Source organism: Motacilla alba, chromosome 14, assembly GCF_015832195.1.
Source record: "Motacilla alba alba isolate MOTALB_02 chromosome 14, Motacilla_alba_V1.0_pri, whole genome shotgun sequence".
NCBI classification, from domain to species: domain Eukaryota; kingdom Metazoa; phylum Chordata; class Aves; order Passeriformes; family Motacillidae; genus Motacilla; species Motacilla alba.
Genome location: NC_052029.1, coordinates 7,224,517 through 7,245,027, shown reverse-complemented (window position 1 = coordinate 7,245,027; position 20,511 = coordinate 7,224,517). Strand labels below are relative to the sequence as shown.

The 20,511-nt window shown below is 37.7% G+C and overlaps 1 protein-coding gene and 1 long non-coding RNA gene across 5 annotated transcripts in view; one reads left to right on the top strand and one right to left on the bottom strand.

Annotated features, from left to right (window-relative positions):
- SHISA9 (shisa family member 9) overlaps window positions 1-20,511 on the top strand; it is a 177,761-nt gene that overhangs the window by 12,581 nt on the left and 144,669 nt on the right. The gene's annotated exons all lie outside the window — the stretch shown is intronic.
- Window positions 7,461-20,511, bottom strand: part of LOC119706873 — a 210,086-nt gene continuing 197,035 nt past the window's right edge. For both annotated transcript variants that reach the window (XR_005258621.1, XR_005258620.1), the window contains exon 4: window positions 7,461-18,563. This is a non-coding gene — a long non-coding RNA (uncharacterized LOC119706873). The remainder of the gene's footprint in view (window positions 18,564-20,511) is intronic.

Here is a 20,511-nt window from a genome sequence, read left to right as displayed (position 1 = left end):
GACTTTAAGGAATCTTAAAGCAGCAGCATTCAAGGTATTCTCTTCTCTTGTTTTCTTTATTTTTTAACTTTTTTTTCTTTTTCTACTTATTGTGTTAGAAGTAAGGGATTTATTTAACTTGTTGGGATTATAACACTGATGGAGTGGGAGTTAGGAGGCTTCATAGCTACATCCTCATTTCTGAAACGTGATTACTGCTATTATTTCTGATTCATGATCTGTGATAGCAGAGTGAAAAAATACTTCAGTTGGTGCAATTCACAGTCACTTTCCCTAATGATCAGTAAAAGCTCTGCTACTATTTCCCAAGAACCAGCCTTGCACTAGTAAATTTAAACAATTTATGCAGGCTCCCACGATAAAAGGTGATTTTAAAAGAAAGCCAATTATTGATTAAGGAGCTTTTTAAGATGAAAAATGCTCTTAGTTAGTTTGACATGTATGAATTATTTCTTTCTTTTGAATTTAACTTTTAAAAAGTGGATTTTAAACATGTGATTCAAAGAAGGAAATGTTGCACTGTTTCAAATGGACAGCTTTAATACTAGCTAAAAATTTGCAGCACATGTGATTAAAATGACCTTTTAAAAAATATATTCAGCGTTGTGTTTGCTGCTGCATTTGATTGTCAGTTGTCCTGGATACTGACTAACAACAAATGCTAATGTTGAAAACAAAGCTATGCTATCTCTATAACTGGTGCCTTATGATAAGTTAACTTTTATTTTTTCTTTATTTCTGTGCTGAGGCAGTAGGCATTTAAATAGGAGGATATTTTTTGAAGTCCTTGTACTTTACAATAAAAATTCTGTATTGCATATCCCTGTTCTTCTCCCCATTTCTGCACATAGAAGCTCAGCCTGTGTTTTCCTGTGGCAGGAACTGTCACTAGTTTGACACTCTGAAAATAGAATTCACAAGAATATTTTTCAGTCTTTCATCACTAGTGAATAAGCTTTTTTTTTGTTGTTGTCTTTGGCAAATTAATTATTTTTATGTTTAACATACATGACATGTTTAAATGAGATGATTCATTGTCTTGCATTGCCTAAATGTAATTCCTATTGTTGGTCATTGGAAATAAGCAGGGAGGCTTACTAAGAAACTTCAGTAAAGAGAAGTCCTGTTGTTCCATATGTAAAACTCATGGAGCATATCAAACACAGGAACTAATTTGCTTACACAGTAACTGCTGGACAATTAATTGCACGATATTGAAGAAGTGGTTGTTGGGGATGTGCAGCATTATTGTAACGTTGTGCTTCTGGTGACAGGGGCCTTGAAACCCCACCAAACTCTTGTTTGGACAGAGGGCTGCAAAATGCAAAGGACTGAGCAAATAATATTGTTGGGCTTCTTTGACTGGGTTGTTTGATTACAGTGAAATGCTTATTTAGAGCTGGTTTCGTGCATGTTCCAGAGGAATTGCACTATTTTCTTCATAAACTTTAATTAGCTGTAATCTGTTCACTTAGAAAGACAAGAGATTCAGAAGTTGAGCTGTGTGGACAGGGCCATGTTCTAGGAGTAGAAAGATGAACAACACTAATAAGTTTTCAGCCAAGAAAAAGGTAGTTTGAGCAGATTGACAGAAGGAGGGAAGAAGTATTGCTGATGCAGGGCTCCAAGACAGTGAAGAATGAGGGAGAATAAACTGGCCAGCTTAACTGGAGGATGTCCTTAGTGCACAAGTCTGCAGTGCTGTGACAGAGGGGACTGTATTCAGCAATGCTGGGAACTTGCTTACATTTAAAGCCTTATTCTTTGCTGTGCAAAAACTCATTTTACTGGTCTGTACAGGAAACACCTTAACACTAAAGAATCTGATAATTTAAATTAAATTCCTGAGCTAAACACAAGTTTAGCTTTCAGTTAACCCTGGGAGAGCGCTGCTTATGGCATTCTGACTCTAATATATAGCCAAGAGGACAAAGTCCACTTTTAAATGATACATTTTACACACCAATCATCCAAGTAAAAGCCCACACTACTATCACCAGCCATGTCAAAAGAAATATTGTATATTTAAATATAGGTTCTGTTTGAGGTTAGAAGCTGCAAACTGCTTTGTCACAGCTATCTTGAGACTTTTTTAAACCTTTAAATTAATTTCTACATACTGACTTAAACTGAAATATTGCTACAAGTACAACTTCAAAGCATTAGCAAGTTAGTGATAGAATTTTTTAAACATAACTACAGCTATAGCAGTGCATTCCACATATCCAGAGCTTCCATGCTGGAAACCAAATTTTCCATACGTATGGGAAATGTAGAGTCTGAAAATGCATTCCTCTTGCAACTCAGTCACTGGAAGACAGTAATGTTTAATCAGTTCTGAATGTGTGTTTAGCCTCACAATCATTAATATAAAACGTTTCTAATTTTCATTCAAATTTTAATTCAGATGCATGATGCTGATTTATGAGAAGATGCTCTGAAACTTCTTGAAACACCAATGAATATTTTCAAGGAAGTTAATTACCACCTGAGAATGAGAGATTCTGGGGTTGTTTAGGAAAAAAAAAAAGGAAAACAAATGAAATATCTCATTTGTCACTGACTTTTGGTAGATTTCATCAAGTAAATTTATAAAAAAACAGGTTGATTTTGAAAATGTAACTATACATCATACACAATATCTATTTATTTGTAACTACACCAGTCTTCACCAAGTGTACTATGTCAGAACTCTGGCATTGCTCCTACAAAACATTTAATTCCATGCCTTTGGAATCATCCTGTTTGCTAAATCTGGCAAATGAAAAAAATGAAAAGCAAAAGCAATAGTAAACATAAAATTTTGCATGAACAGGACTGAGGAATTTGGTTTGTAATCAAATCAAACTGAACTTAATGTCATTCCATATGTTCAGTAGGCCTCTTCTTCGGTCTAAAATATTTTTGGTTAGATTTTATTGGAAACTCTATGAGGCTGTTATGGATCCTGGGTGCAATTTTAGGTTTGAGTTGTATTGGGTAGGTCTTCATAAGCTCTGCTGCATATAAGGATTTCCATTAGAACTGCACAGTGAAGTCTTTGCTCCATCTTTCTTCATTTATTGTACAATAAGAACAATGAGATTGGATTACTGCCTTGCATCCTATCATTTACTTCTATTCAGCTTTTAATTCAGAGAAATCATTTGACATATCTTAATAAATATATTCATCAATGTAAAATGTATTTGGGAGAAATACAGTCAGTCACTGACATTATCCTTTAGTGCAAGAATTAACATTATGGTAATAAAAAATACTAAGAATATATTTTTTGCATTTTATACTGCAGTTAAAAGGCAGAATGATTATTTAATAAAATAAAATTATTGGTATGATAGAAGAGAGCATTGCTGTACTAGACTATTATATAGCAGCTTTCAGTCACACACCAGCAGACTTCTGTAACACATCTGAAGGATGAGACTCATTCTGCTGTCATTGGGGTGCAGAGCTGTGCTTTGAGATGCTGCCTGATGGTGCAGGGACATATTTACCATCTACAAAATGAAAAGTTCAATATCTTTGGAAATCAGTGATGTGTTTCCCTTGTAATTTCACTTTAGCTTTGCAATTTAAATTTTACTTAACAAATTTGGTTAATGAGTTGCTATTCCTATTATATACTACTGAATTAATAGCTAAAATTGTATTTTGTCATTGGACAGGCACACCAAACAACAATACTTTCCTTCTTGAACAACTTCCAGTGCCAAATAGTCCCACTACTAACCACAACTGTCAGCAATATCCATCATCAGTGCTTCATGCCCATTCTTATCTTTCAAGTCACTGGGATTCTTGATGTCAGAAACTAGGACAGAAAACACTGCCAAACTAGTAGGAATCATGTTTTGAAAAATACCCAAACCATCAACACAACCTTTTTTTGATTGTATTCTGCCAGATTTCTGCTCATCAAAATGAAGAAGGATAGACTGAGACACCTTATTTTTTAATATGGTAAGAAAACCCTCACTAAAAGGCAAACAAAAACTACTGTTTGCTTTCATTGTCGGTTTGCCCTCACACAAGCTATGCTTGTCTTTTTCATGCCAAGACAATATGGTTTTTAACTGTTGACTTAGAGCTCTAAATCCTTGGACTCCCACCCTCATATTTTGTCTCTAAAGTCATAGATTGGTAACACAAATGACAAAAGCGTAAAATCCCAAATAGATCAGTTCTGTTGGTATACGCAGGTGCAAGAATTAAATGAATATATTCACAGCTATAAAGATAACTTTTTATCATTTTGGCTGTGCAAAACTTCAAAACTGTATTTTAGATGTTAAAATGCTCTCATCAGAAATTTAACATTCTGTAAAATCAATTCCTTCCTAATTTTTCAATCAGTCATCCCAACTTTCCCAAGCAGAATCAGTGCAGTGGTTACACAATAAAGAATAAGAGGTTGGCTGCATACATTAAATAGCTTATGAATACAAATCCCAACATTATGAGGCAATTGTAGGATGCTACTCAGGGAGAGACTTGCACCAACTTCAATCTAGAGTTTCAATCATAAATGATTTTCAGTACTTTGTTCTATGTTCTCTGCTTTACATTATACATTTCCTTGAAATGTACATATTGGCTCTGATTCCAGTTTTATTATCATAAGATAAAGTCAAGAAGGGAACTGAGTGTGTTGAATATTTATGAACTAACTTTTTTTTGTTGATTTTTATAATAGAAAAAATAGTTGGAAAAAAAAGTCTCTGGAACCATACTACAAAACTGCATTGATAATCATTCCCAGAGGATTACTATGTGGATTTGAATTTAATCTTGAATTTTTAGTTATCACATCTAAATAGCTTTCAAGATTCCTTCAGTAACATAATTTTGGTTTCAGCTCATCCATTTAAGCAACATGTCTGTTCACCCAAGCTTAAGGCTATAACTATACTTCTGAATCTGTAATGAATTTGCAATATAATCCAAAATAATCTAATTGCTGTTTACCATTCAATCCTTGTCAATTACAGGAAATGTACATTTGATCAATAGCTATCTATACACAGCCAAGAACATATACAAAAGAGAATGTACATAACAAAGTTTGTTAGGGCAAAGGACATTATTTGAGTTAGCGCTTGCTAAGCTGGAAGTGTGCACAATAAAATCTGAAAAGCAGAGCAGTTTTTTACCCTGAAAAGTTTGTTTTCATTGTGTTAGTTCACCCTTTACACTCCAGAGCACCAGCCAAGAGAAAAAACCCCCAGCCTTTGCCTCGTAGACTCTTGCTTTTCAAGAACTAATCTGATCACTTTTGAACTGCTTTATTATTTTCTCTCACCCCATTCTCTACACATGCAGAACCTTGTGCTTCCTATTGCTGTCCCTCCTGCTGGCTGCGACGAGCTGCTCCTCTGTGCCTACAGACCCCGTTTGATGGTGCTGGGTGGGACTGCTCCAGGGAGCTGCAGTCAGCCCTTCTGGCCAGCACGGCACAGAATGCCACAGCACAGAGAGTGCAGCACATGCCTGCCAGCGTTTATTTGTCAGCAGGGCACTGCACGCCAGCCATTCCAGCCCTGGAGTACAGAGTGGCTGTGGGTGTCACTCTGATGTGGGGGTGGGAACAGTCTCTGAGCCTTGCAACGAAACCAGGATTTTGGCAGTCCTTAGAGTAATGGCCGGTTTATGCCGATTAGATGAAATTCTGATTGCTCAAAAGTCCTAGTAAAGCTCTCATCCTCTTTAATGGCTCAAGGATTTTACCCAGGGGCACTACAATTCACTTAGGACCTCATATATACTTTACGGAGGGGAATTGTGGTTTTGTTGTTCATGTGGAGTAAGGAGAGAGATACAGGGATACGCAGGAAGTTTATCTCACAGCTTTGCAAAAAAAGAAATAAAAACAAACAAACAAAAAAACCAAACAAGCCAACCCCCCAAAAAACCCCCCAAAACACAGCTTAAACAGTTCAGTGTTGGAAAAGGAAAAATGTTCACTGGCAAGAGCAATAGAAGCTAGTTAGGAAAAGTGCAGTGAAACTACCAAATAATTTACCAAATTGGACCCACCTGAGAAGTGTTTTGAGCAGCCAGGAGACCAGAAGGAGTTTTCAGCTAGATGTACTTTCCCTTTTTGTTCTGATATGAGGGAAATTTGGCATCTGCAAATGAGGAAAAAGTCATGTGCACACAGGGGCAAGGGAACTTGTGCTCCCCTTTCATGCTCGTGCCCTTTGGCAGCCCAGCTGCTGTAGTTGAACAAATGTTGTCATCCCCAGTGGGCAGAAGAGGCCCCTTGAAGAATTTGAGCTGATACTGAATCCCCAGCCACTGAACCCTGGCACAAAACAGAATCACAGGTGGCAGCTTTCCCTTATGTAAATGGTAGGAAATTTTTCCGGAATGTTGTGTGCACTGAGCACTGTGGATTTGTTTCACAGAGACCCCTCCAAGTACTGGGGGGTCCAAGTGAACATGTTTGCAATGGGGTGTTGGCCAAGGCCAGCCTGACTGGTTCTGCTGCTCTGGCATGGAGGGTTTGGCCGTGTGAAACAATGGGCTCATACCTTCAGAAGCAAATTAATGGATGAATACTGTGTTAAAAAGAATGAGATGGTATTTTATAAAAAGCTTCCAAAAAAGAAATCTGTTTTTTCCTCTACCTCATCAAATGACTAACTCTAGTTTAAAGGATATAATTTGCATTTACAATAGCTGTTTAAACTATTTCTCATTTTTTCAAAGCTCTAAGGTTGGAAAACTGCATTCCTCCTATAGTAATCCAGATTCTTATTAAAGTTTCAAGTTAATTTCTGAACAGCCATTGATTTTATGAGGAACCATTCCTTATTATTTGTGAAAAACAAACCTGGCCACCACTTTGATTAGAACAGTTTCAAGTTCCTAGTCATAGCTCTGTACTGAAATTTCCAGTAAATGCTTTACTTAGTTAAATGAACTCCTTTAAAGATTTTTAAAGTAAAATGGTTTACATTAATGATTAATAACATTTCCCCCACAATTTTAACACTTATTTTTCTTGGATTCTTGTTTTTCCTCCTTGCTAAAGGGTCTCCACTTAAGAAAAGAGGTCTGTGAAAAGGAATAATTTCTTTTAGAAAGAATTAACTCCAGAAAAGATCTTCAAGAGTCTATATAAAATCAGAAGGGATAAGATATTAGCAGAGGATTTATTCCTAAATGTTTAGCTAGAATAAAGATTTCTTTAAGACCTATAATAGCAAAATTCACTTATAAAGCCATCTCTTTACTATATTTCTGGGATTAATCTTGTGTCTACAGGTTTTTGCACCAGTCAGTAAGCTCAAATTTTATGTTATCCATGCAAAGGTATCAGTGTGGTGATAGAGAGACCAGGCCCTAAGTCCAGATAAAAATGTTTGTAGCAAAACCAGTAACAAATCTTTAAGAATATTAAAAGTAAAATTGTTTATGCTTCTTTGAAATTGTCCAAATTTTAGAAGATACAGAGGATAAGCATATACTCTACAATTTATACTATTAAGCTGTCTCTTTCTACAGTTTGTTCATTATATTAATAATTTTATGCACTAATCTAATAATTAGCTGACTAATTTTTTTCTGACTGTGATCCTATGCCTCTCATAATGAGAGCTAAATAACTTTATGCAAATATATTAGGTTTATTTCCTCTCAGAGTAACAAAATTACAGTAAGGAACAGCAGTGCTGCAGGGTTCCTTTCAAACACATACAAATGTGTGTATGTATCAGTTTATAACATGATGACCTTGTATTGTCATAGTCTAGCATTTTAGAGCCATTAACATTTCCTTGTGAAAATCTGCTTTGAAATATTTATTTGCAAGCTACACTTTATTTCCTAGGTGACACCTTTTCCATCATTTCTACAAACATAGGGAGATAGAGGAAGATGTTTCTGGAACCAGAGACACAGAACTAGAGCTGTGCTGCAAAGTGTGAATCACCTATCTGCCCTATGCATAAGGAGAGATTTTCAGATCTTATAAGTGTCAAAATCACCCAAACATTTTTAGAAAGGAAGACAAGTGGTCCATGAAAATCTGGTCTCTGTAACTTAGTGCTTTACTCTGCTGAAATTGTCCACTGGAATAACACTAAACTTTCCCTTTCCTCTTTACCACCTCTGGTGTCTGTTCATCAGGAGGAGGGAGGATTGTGCCTCTCCCCTCAGCCCCTCTGCATCTCAATAACCCACATGCAGTACCTCAGGTTCCTCCTGTGTTCCTTGATTTTGTTTGGTCAGGGAATGATTTCTGATTTTTTCAGAGTTGCCCATATATCCAGACTGGTTAGCAAGCAGAACAAGCCAAGCAAACAACTATAAAGATTGTGGTGCAGCCTTTTGTCTCCATTCAGCCATTTGTTTTCCTAACAGCTGTAGAAACATCTCATCCTTGAGATCTCAATAACACCAAAAAGGGCAAAGGAGTAAAAAGCTACTGGAGGGAGTAACAGACAGCAAGACAAAATAAAAATTACATTACCCCTGTTCTCTTTTAAGAACAATAAACCTCGAGTTATTTAGTGAGCACAATAAAATGCTACAGGGCATTGTTAGCACAAAGTTTGGATCCATAAATCACATAAGTATTGAGATGCTGCTCTGGGAGTCTGTAATCATCAAACAGTGAGATGTAGTCATCAAAGTCTGGGAATGCCAGGAAAACAAGAAAAGAGGGATAGGATAATCTATGGTACATCCTTTTCCGTGTGGATCAAAGAACTTACTTCTCAGGTATACGTCTGCCTGCTTTGTAGTGTCTAAATTATTGGCCAGGAAAGTCTGGAAGTAGTCAGAATATGTCAGAAGGTCAGATCATGGAGGGAAATACAAGCTCAAAACTTGGCAGACAGTTTATTAGGTGCTAATTATTCTTATTTCTACTTTACATGATATTAAGTGTGTGCTAGAAGCTTCCAGGTGGAAAATGTTTGCAATAGTTAATGCAGTTCAAAAGCTGCATTAATCCTCCTTTATGGCTTGTGACACTCAGGGGAAGGAAGGTACTGCACAGCTTCAAGGATGCAAAGGTGTAAAGCAACCTGAGGCTAACTAGCAAACTACAAAGGGCAAAGTCCTAAGAGCATATTTCCCTATGGGAAATCTCTGTATGTAGAAATGGATTAACTTCTCCCATATACCTGTAGCTTATTTAGACTTTGAGATCAGTGCACCCTGCAAGTTGGTTACCATGAGCTGGTAACTTTAAGAAAACTCTTCTCATATAGATCCTGACAAGTCTTGTCAGCTTGGAAGGAATTAACAGAAGAGGAATAATTTAATCTGAATTATCACTCCAGTAAATTAAAACTAGAACATTTGCATGTCATAGTCCAATATCACATGCATGACTGAATCCTGGCAGTCAGGATGTCTGGATCAATACTCCATCATCTGAAGAATCCTTTAGAACTGTCCTCATAGTAACTTGCAGCCATGGATTTCCCTAGATTTGACCTGTGTGAGATAACTGAGCAGCACGCAGACTGCTTACTCTGTCCTGTGGATTTTCTACCAGTGAAAGCTCCTAACTGTCATTGTCACCAGCTATCCCCTGATTAAGACACGGAGAGCTTTTTTACATCGTACACAGGACTAAAACATGGACTTCATTCTTATGTCAAAACAGTTCCTGACACTCCCTCCATATAAGAAATGATGAGGCCTCACAGCTGGAGCTGTGTCCATTTCAGCAAAGCTGAGCTTTTTTCCAGTCTGCCTGCCTGCAAGCTGAACACCTCTGAGCATCAGATTATCTTTGTGCTTCATATTGTGGAACAGTGTTGCAGAAGCCAGAGCAGAGCTGGCTGTGGTCCAGCATTATCATATTTATGTTCAGATACCTACAACTGGCGTGCATAGATTGCTGCTGCCACTGCTGCCTGAAGTGGTGCGCACCGCTATCGCCAGCAGTCAGAGCAAACGAGGGTTGGCAAACTGCAGGATCCAATATCAGCCAGCCTGGCAGATCCAATTCACGAATGAGGATCAGCATAGCCTTAACATAAAGAAATTCCAGATGAAAAGGTAAATTGCTCAGAGCGGATGTGTTGAACATAGGAGATGAGAGAAGCTGTCAAAGGAAGATGACAATGAACAGCCACGTTTCACAAAGAAGATGTCAGAAGGCACATGGAAAGAGTCTGCTCTATTCAAGATGTTCCAGAGATTGTTTTTTAAAAAAAATTCAAAATTTCTGAGCTAGGTAGTGTGGTGCACCTGGAGCAGCCTGCATAGGCCACTGAACTTTCAGAACAGAGCTGTATCTGCAGAACGCTCATTATCCACATTGGTAAAATTACCTGGAATGGATTTTGACCTTGTATCAACCTAACTCATTCAGTAGAGGTTAGGATAATAACTATATTATATTTTTCTTTTTAAGCCGCAGTTCAATAATATCAGAAAATGAGTAAGCAAAAATAAGCCTGAATACCAGTATCATCATACATACAATGTAATAACAACTTAATGACTGAGCCAGGAGGCCAGGCAAAATCTCATTCTCCACACCCCACAGAGTATCTTGTGGATGATACCACTGTTTCAGTACTCTCTCTCCCAGTCTCTTTCTTGCCCATCAAAGCATTTTTTTCCTTCATGTTTGTGATTCTGCCTGTGCCTGACAGTTGTAATGAAGATATGCCACAGTTTTGGTGACAAGGCAAGTATTCTAGAGAAATCCTGGCAAAGGAGTTGAAATGAAATAGTTAATACCTGATGCTGGATTCTGGACTATATATAAATTTATGTGATGCTCTGTAATTTACAGAAAAAAAATCATACTTGTTTAGAGGTGATCATTAATTTAAAAAATCAATGAAAACACATATAAATGCATGGAAGAAAACAACTTCCCATTAAAATGTCATTGCAGCATAAGGATCCACAAAGGTGATATGGGAAAAGACAGCATATGTTTGTCTCAGCTTCAACACCAACTCTAGCTGAAAAAGCGTTATGAATTTCTGAAAGCTTCAAGTTGTGCTACTTGACTTAGAATAACAAATATGGGGTTTTTAAACAAATAATTGTGTTTTCTTACATACTTTAATGTTCTTATCACTTTGGGGTAGCTGCAAGCCTATATGTGTTCTACAATGGAGTATGACATTCCACTTCAAATTTCTGAATTAGACCACTTACACAGAGTGTGTTTAAGCTGCCACAGTTTACATACATTGATCTATATCCCCACATGTGCTGTGCAATGTGTAACATGCATAGCACGTTGTAATCTCTGTGCAGCATTGACATTGGAGGATTTTTCCTCAGCTATGGAAGGAATCCTTGTCTTGTTATCAACTTGCCTTAAAGTGTTAGAGGGGAAGAAAACCTTTTTATGAATATATGAACAAAAAATGCCTTCTGAGAGATAATTTTTCTGTTATATTCTGCAGCTACAATTACAAGAGGCCCTAGATGAACTCATTGCACATTTTGAAGCAAACAAATGTATTTTAGCAGCAACAGCATGATTTTTCACCCATTATTTACAACACTTTATAATTGTGGGAACTATTAACTCTACAGGCACATAAAAGTCAACAAATTTGTATCTTCTGACTTTAGGATTTAGTGCAACATAATGTGAAGGTTAAAATAGCATTCTCATCCTGACACATAATTGGGGACAGTCATGTATTGTCTTTCCTTGCCTTTGACAGTCCTTAAATTCCATTCACTGGATCTTAAAAGAATATGCTTGACGTGCAGCAGTGTAATGTGCATCAGCATAATACTATAATAATTTCAGAACTATAATACAATAAACACTAGCATTGTTTAGAAAGTCAAGATATTCCCATCTCATAATCCAAGGATGCTTGTAACAATCTGTTGTATCGCTCACATTAGCATCATCACCTACTCTGGAGACGCTGAGATGTAATTTAAAACAGAAACAACAGAGTATTTGGAAAAGGAAATGCTGATCAAACCTTTAAGGATTTCTAGAGGTCACAAACATCCTGGCAGTCTGCCACAATCACGGCTGCTGACTAGAGAGCACTTTCTAGTTTCCTTGCAACTCCAGGTTAACACAGTTATTAAAATAAACACTTTGAAAAAATTAGGAATTGGTACTAATCAGGAGCTCATTTTAGGGTGACAATGGGGGAACCTTAAGTTTTCCAATATCCATAAATCTTCAAATAGGAGTATTATAAAATTTTTAAAAATTAGAATTATTTCCAAGGCTAATTTATTAATTTTTTATGCAATTCACTGAAGAAATCAGCTTAGTTAGCATTGGTGGTTCAAAAATAGGAATAAAATCTGACTGTATGAAAAAACTCCTGCTACTGAAATGGATGTAGGCATTGCCTAACTGCTGTGGGGAAAAAAAGCCTTAAGAGACTGGATGATGAAATAGAACATGGTGCTTGTGGATCCCCAGTTTAAATACAGTCACAGTGAGCATAACAGTGGCCAGTTTGTAAGTCTGCAGCCTAAACTATGTGTCACTAGATTTCCAATCCTTTGAGCAGTAAATAATCTGGAAAGAAACAAGTTTCCCAGTTTCTTAATAGTGTCAGTAACCTTTTCTCTTAAGCAGACAGATTGCTAAAACAGGCGTTAGAGTGTTTATTAGAAAATGTTTAATTTATTAATACACTTGGTCTTCCTGAAGAAAATAGAGGTTTTTTTAAACAGAAGCATGTTAGCTTTACTGACAGACTGCATTTCAGGTGGAGTTGTTACTTGGGGAAATTGGTCTGTGGCAGGCTGACAGAGTCCCTGGGCTCTTGGGAAAGGTGGAGTCCTGGTGCTTTCTCTTCTCCCTCTTATTCCGGGCTTTAGGCTAAAGCAATCTCAGTGCTAAATTCCCTTGACAGGGAAGAAAGAAAGGAGAAGTGAATGGGTAGAGCTGTGATCCACAGCAGCGTGTTCACACTGGCCAACCTCCATCTCTGACCATCCCTTAGTGGCATGGACTGGGTGGGTTCATAGATTCAAAGGAGAAACCAGTTCCATTAGATCTGTGATCTGTCCAGGTACCCTCTGTAATATCCAAGTCCTATCATTTTTCCCAGCAGCTCCTATAATCAGCATGTGCCTGTGAAGCCAAACTGCTGCTATGTTTCTGTATAGGAGTCAGATTTTAGTGACAACTTTTTTTTTTTTCATAAATACTTCTTTAATTTTTTTCTTTACTTCCTTTGGTATCATATAATAATACAAACTCGAAGTGTAAAATATACTTATAATCCTGAGAGTTCTGTTAAACCCTAAGTAATAATAGGAAAAAGGAGAAGAATACTAATGGAAAGAGCATATTCTGAAGATTTTGCTTTCATGTGAATGCAATTACAGCTTTTCCCTTAAGCTAATAGGATAAGTAACTATATGAGGAAATCCACAGACACTGCAAATGTGCAGGAGGGAGAGAGTAGTGTTTGCTTGGTGTTCAGTGGTCCATGTGTAATAAGCTGGCAGTTCCATCTAGTTCCTACTGGACAAATGTACACATCAGAAATTCCTGTTTCTCCCTTCCTCCAGCTGCACATTTGAAGTCTCAGCAGTGAAGCCAAAAGCTGAATTAAGAAAGACAGGGCTACATTTCAAAACTTTTTAATTTTTCTCTATTTCTTTCATTGTAGGTAAATCTATGCACACAACAAATACATTCCTATTGCATATATGGCTGTGAGACTCAGGATATCAGCTGATTTCCTGAATATCTGTGCATGATTGATCAACTCACATGCCTTTGTCAAATAATTCTAGGAGATCTATTCTGATACTCCCAAACTTTGAGGTTTTCCTAAAAGCATTTGCTAACTTGATACCAAATTAATACTCTGTCTCTTGAGAATAAAATAATGTTCTAGAGTTTTTAGTAGTTACTCTGATTCCTGGAACACAGAGAATAGATGGCATACAGGTTGGATCACAGAAGTAATTAATTAAAAAAAATGTGGAAATGATTCCTTAATGCTGGTAATTCCCCAGAAATTATAGCATATATATAGCATAACACAAACTGAGTCTGTGGTAATTTGGTATGGCACAATTATTGGTGGCTGTAATTTGGGATGCTTTATATTTGGATTTTGCCTACACAAATGTACTTCAAAAACCATGTTGACATACCCAGTGCAGCAAACCATTTACATGAGGCTCTCTCAGCTCTATACACAACCAGCAGGAGACTGGCAGTTTTAGTTTGCTTTGTATTATTGCTCCTGGCCAGGACAGGGACCAGTTTTTGGTAGTGCATGATATCCAAACTATGGAAAAGATTGTAAGACCCATTCCTGCATGGCTTGGGGTGAGAAGGGCCAGAAACTCAGGTGGAGTTAGTCAGAAGTTCCCTAAAATAGCTAGAGCTGTGCCACCCTTTTTAGGAACTGTAGTGAGCTCCAGGGATTGCAGCCCTTTTAAAGGGAAGAACAACAGAGCATCAAGGACACTGTCCTTGGAGCAGCAGCCCCAGGAAGTGCTTTAACTCTAGGAGCCAGGGTGGCATAACTTTGAGGCTGCTATGAAGCACATTGTGAAAATACAAGTCTCTCCAGCTTTTCCTTTAGTTATGAACAGTTGTTAATGATAAGGATCTGTAAATATTGCATACGCAGCATGCAATATATGCAACTCAACAAAAAAAAAAATCTATCAGCAGTCTTTAATGCCTTTAAAAAATATCTTAACATACTGGTAAAACTATAAGTTTCAAAAAAAAAATTCTTTTCCTGTAGTTTCAAGCACTATATATGTTCTTTCTCATGAGACAATGGCTGCTGACTCTCCAATGCCTTATGCTGCAGCAAAAGATTCACAATTGTCTATTCAGTCTGTAAATAGCTTCATGCTTGCTGTGTCATTTTTTTGTCCTCCAATATTCTTTTAGTGCCTACATGAGATCCCTGTGTGCCTCTGGTATTACTGATCTAGCCCAGAATTTATACTTTTTGCCCTCAGTACTAGCAGGTTTGAAAAAAACATTTGGCATAGTTGGAATGGGGGGCATTAATATCACTTACCCTTTTGTTAATGGGTCATTGACCCTGTAAATGGTCCCTACTCTATGGAATGTGTTTTAATTTGCAGGCAATGTCTTGCTAACCTGACTCCCACTTTCCTGTGGAATTTCACAAACCTGAACCCCGTTCTGTGGAATCTCATGAATTGTTTAGATGCAGAATGACTTGTCATTTGCATCCCATAACAACTACAATTAAACTATGCCCCATGGCTTCATCATACTTCCCCCAAAATACCTTTGCCATCAACATTTCTCAGAGTGGCAATTCTCCTGAGCTTTCCAGAATTTATAGGTCACAGGTAAAACAGCATGTTCTCTGCAAATGTTAATGAGTTTACAAACTGCTGAGTATTATAATGATAAATTTCATCATATTTCTCTACTGACTTTGCATGGTCTTGGTGCTGCAATATTTTTAGCTTATATCTGCTCTCAAAGGGCCCTATCCAAAGCTCATTGAAGTCAAGGAAAATAGGTGTATTAAGATTAGCAGCTTTTGATCAAGCCTGAGACAGTCAGTGCCATAAAAACATTATCTGTGCACATCCCTTATATGCCACCGACATCTCCTTGCATCACTGCGAGTTACTGAATCTCATTTTCTTTGCAGCTTTCTGCCTGGTCAGGGAATCTATTAAGTCCAGGCAGTCAAGGCAGCTGTCTTGAGTCAGATAATTTTCAGCTTCCTACATAAAGGGAACTAATGTAATATCTACTTTATGCCCACATCACTGTCATAACTCACGTGGTTCTGTGGAGAGCTTCCAGGGAGAAGGGCAGAATGCCAGCAGTGATTTCTAAAGCCCCGGCCCTGGGCAGTCCTCTGCTTCTGCAACAGGCTCCCTGTCCTGCATTTACAGGTACTTTCACCAACTTTCTTGGGCACAAAGTAATTCTGTAGCTTTCAAATGCATCCTTTCACACCTGAAAGGGTATGGTGCAGACTGGGAACAAGGTTGCATTTAGGTTCAATGTCTCCTCCGATACAGGTACAGACAGAGAACTGTAGTCTGATGTCTTCCTTGGGCATTTAAATATCTTTACAGATAGAAAGTGATCTGTTTATTTCAGGAGCGTGCAGTGTTCTTGTTGTGATATATGATGGCATTAATACATACCATTTGAAGTTCTGGTAACCTGACCTAGCACTACTTTTAGGGAGACAAAACTGTTTACAGTGCTTTGATGAACCATCTTCCACAACAAGTTCACTTAAAAAAATACTGATGACAAAACTAACATTTTTGAGATGAGAATCTTCATGAAATACAAACCAAATACTGAAAGTGCCTAGTGGTAATGTATCATCTATCACCCCTTCCAAAACTGTTTCCTTTTAATGAAATGGAATTTTGTGAGGGTTTTGGTGTCACACTGCTGAATGTCTCCTATGGAAAAGGTCAATATCTAGCAATACTAAATGTTATCACATAGACTAAGTCTTATGCCAGCATCAGAAACTTCCCTTCAGGTTACCAAAGAACAAGATAGTTGATGTTTGGTTTAGGCACTAGATGGACTTCTTCAGATGGCTACGGAGCACTTAAATAGCAGATTCTATCTTTATGATGGAACTGGTTTTGAAGTACTTTAGTTTACAAGCCCCAGGTGTTTCTGAAGTGCAATTCAATGAGTATTTTACAGTTTCATAAGAGCCTGCTCTCTTTGAAAGAGAAAGGCAAGAAGATGACTGTTTCTATTTTCTCTTTTCCAGTTTTACTAACACTCTTGGTATAAAGAGTAACACAAGCAGTAGTCCTTTCTATGCAAAAATAATAATATACTCTCTTCAAAGGACAATGTTAATCCTTCCATCTTCCATTCTACTTAGTTACAGTGAAAAATTACAAAACTATACAACTCCTCAATAATGGAAAAAAATAAAATTACATTTTCTGATCTGTTGTATTTTCTTTCCTCCAAAGCCTGTGCTCTGGTCAGTGTAATATATTGTGTGAAAACACAGTGTACACACTCCACATACTTTCAAAATATCTGGTGAAATGGCTTTTTGATTTTTCAGGGCATAGGATGTGCAGTGAATTCACAGTAAAAGCTCTATATAGGATCTCTTGATTGGTGTAACTTATTTTTTATTTACAATTTCTTTGGCTTCTACTTTTTATTTTCTCTTCTCCCCTGCTGTCTGAATTCAATATGAAATAAATTTGCAATCCCACAATGTTGCTTCAACCTTTAAAAAAATGGACTGCAGCCAGTGCCAGTTTTGGGCAACTGTCCAAAATTACACACCAGTCACATAGTGCAAAGTAGCTTTTGTTACCTTTGTATCATTTAGCCACAAATTTCTTTTTATTCTCTCCATTCCCTGGAGGAGTGACCTCCTTATCTGGGTTGCCCCCACCTAGTAAATGAGCTAATTATTATTACTTAGTTTCCTGATATGAATTGTGTTTAATCCTGTGCCTGTGGAAGGCCTGCACAGCAGCTGCATGCACATCACGTAATGTTTGGAAATGTAAAGGCTAAGGGCTGGTCTAGGTAGCGTATGGCTCATGGTCCTTTAGCTCTTTGTTTTGATAGTGAACTTTAGGAGAATGATATTCAATATTTTCTGTTTCAGTGTATTAGAAATTTTTGTCCTAGTTGTGGAGAGATACTGAGCTTCCACAGTTCTGACTTCTTTAAACACAGCTTCAGCAGGGAACCAAACAAGTCAGCAACATACACAGCAACAGTAATGCTGCTGTTTCAGTAACAATAGGAAGTGTGTTTTGAGTTTAAACCAACCTTGATTTTGTAAACATATATAAGTTCAACAAATGCAGTCTATTATTCCAACATATACTTAAAATCTACTATATTGTATGATGTATTGTTTGAGTTAAAAAGAGCAAATAATTGCATTTAATGAATGATCACTGTGTTTAAAAATATTTTGAAGACTATTTTTTCAATACCAACTTTATGTAGCAGGGTAATTACAGAAGTGGAAACATCAAATAATCAGTTTATGGTTATATACCTTGTACTTCTGAACAATTTTATGGCTATAGTTTACTATATCTGTGACATTAGTATCAGTGAATTGCTTCTTTCTACAGTGGCCACATTAGTGTTTTAAGAATGAAATATCAGAAGAATTAGAAAAGTGAACAGGCACAAATATTTCTCAAATGATTAAGAGACTTCTCAGATGGTCTGTAGCAAGTCCATATCTAATAAAATCAATGATCATGAACTTCAGACATACAACTTGTAAGTTTAGCAAACAGATCCTCTGCTTCACAGTAATTGATACTTGACAGCTTATAAAAATATTAATCAATCCATGGGTTACTAAAATTTCAGCAGCAATTTGTTGTGAGTTAACGTAACTGAAAATATTTCAGCATATCTAAGCCCATATTATATGCCAACATAATCCCCAAGCTGGATATCTCCACCCAAAGCACTTACATTTCTGTCCAGTGCTTTTCAATAAATAAACAATTTGGCCAGTGGGTCATGGAGAACTGCTGGTGGTTCCAATGGGGATATGCAGGTCCTCTGTCCAGCAGGTGCCAGTGATGCCCATACCAAAAAGCTGTTAGTCTGGAGCAGGTCAAGAAGAGAAGTTGAGCTGGAAACAGAAAACACAGCTTTGGGAGTAAAAAGACTGTGTTTAAGCTGGGTTTAAGAGTGCCATCATGCTGACAGTGAAACACCAGTGCTTCTCCTCCAGCTTCTTCTGCAAAGCTAAGCAGAACTTTATTTTTGGTGTAGATTTTGTTGAGGACTGTGAGGGGGTAGTGTGCCTTCCATTTATAGTACACCCACAGGTTTTGTTATTGCTCTTTTATTAAAGGCATGACGGACAGAATCATTAACTGTGCAGATTATTTCCTTACATAAGGAGAAGAGAGCATCATGCTGTGATGGTCCAGGGGTGACCAGCAGTCCTGGTACTGCCCTGCTTCTGTGAGAGTACACCCTGCAGCTGCCACTGGGTCATTCCACTTTTACTCTGGATTGCAAGGCTTTGCAGTCGCCTGTTTCCATCATCCTGCCATGAGCCTGCAGCAGTGTGGGGTGATAGCAGTGTGGGTCTCTGATAGCTCCCCCTAAGCTGCCCTCGCATACATCCTGCAATCCCATCGCTTTTTGGACAGGCAAAACTCCAGGCTTTCCCATCTGTATCCTGATTCCCATGCCTGCCCACACCACACTCTCCTCTACAACCCTGTGAGTACAACAATCCACAGGAGCTCCTTTGACACAATGCACCATCCCTTAACACAGAGGAAGACAGAAACCTGGCAAAAATATTAAAATTATGTGTGTCTGGCTCATTTTTCTTAAGAGCTCAGTGACCCCCTCAGGTGCATGCCAGGAAGCCTGTGGTTTGGGCAGATTGTATCCTAGTCTTCATGGCTGTAGTATCACCAGGCTGCACTTTCAGCAGTGGCAGCACTCAGAGTGTGCCCATTTCAAGCTCTGGCCATTTCCCTTTTCCTGCCTCCCTTTTTAAGAGTGTCACCCTCCTCCTTCCCCCACTACAATCTCATCACTGCTTCACAGCTCTCTTCAGAGTCAGATTGTAATGACTTTAAAATAACTGCAATCCTGCCATGTATGAATTAGAGCCAGAACTGTTCCCCTCACAGAGTCACAGTGTGGCTTCCCAAAGTGGGGCTGGAGGACCACTGGGGCAGCTGGCTACAGCCTGTGGCCATGAACCAGCTTTCTTGGCATCCCTCCACTGTTAGCTGCAGGCAGCTCATATTTCTTCTGTAGACACAAGCTTTGTTTTCAACAATTTAGTGTCCTTCTGAGCTTGAAATATGAGAGAAATAAGCTTGCTAATATATTTGAAGCAGGAAGTGGGCACCCGTAAAGTAATGGCTATTTTCTAAAGGACTCTTAATTCCTTTAAGGACCTCTGATTTCCTTTCTTACTGATTTTTCAATAGCTCAGAATTAAACCAAAACAATCCATTCACATATTTCAATATACCAACAGAAATTGCATAAGAATAAAGAAATTGTACATTAATTCAATGTTCTTCAAGTATGTATACAGACATAATAGACTAAGCAAGTAATTCTTCCTAGAAGAGATAATCAAAGGTCCTAATTTAAACAGTTCATTCTACAATAATATTTTCTATTTTGTCAGCCTAATACACCTATTAAAAATTTAATCTCTTCATTGTTTTAGTAATGTGAACCAGTATTTTACAAGTACTTGATTGATGGACATAGCCAAATGAAACAATGTGTTTGCTTGCCCTCACAGGGATTTTCAATAACTGTTTTCATTCTATGCCTTGAATAAAATAGTTTCTTTCCTCAACAAAACAAGGGACAAACAAGAGAAATGTGATAACTGTGTTTTTTTCTCCCTTAATTTTCTGATATTGGCTTAGAAACCTTTCAGTATAAATAACTCCCAGTATATGCATAAATTGTTTACCATGCAGTAGTTTTGTTGAGTCTCCTAGGAGCTCTGCAAGGCAGGTTTGGGAAAAACAGTGCTATAAACCCCACAAATAACCCTGTTTTTGTAACTGAAAAACATGAACTATCAT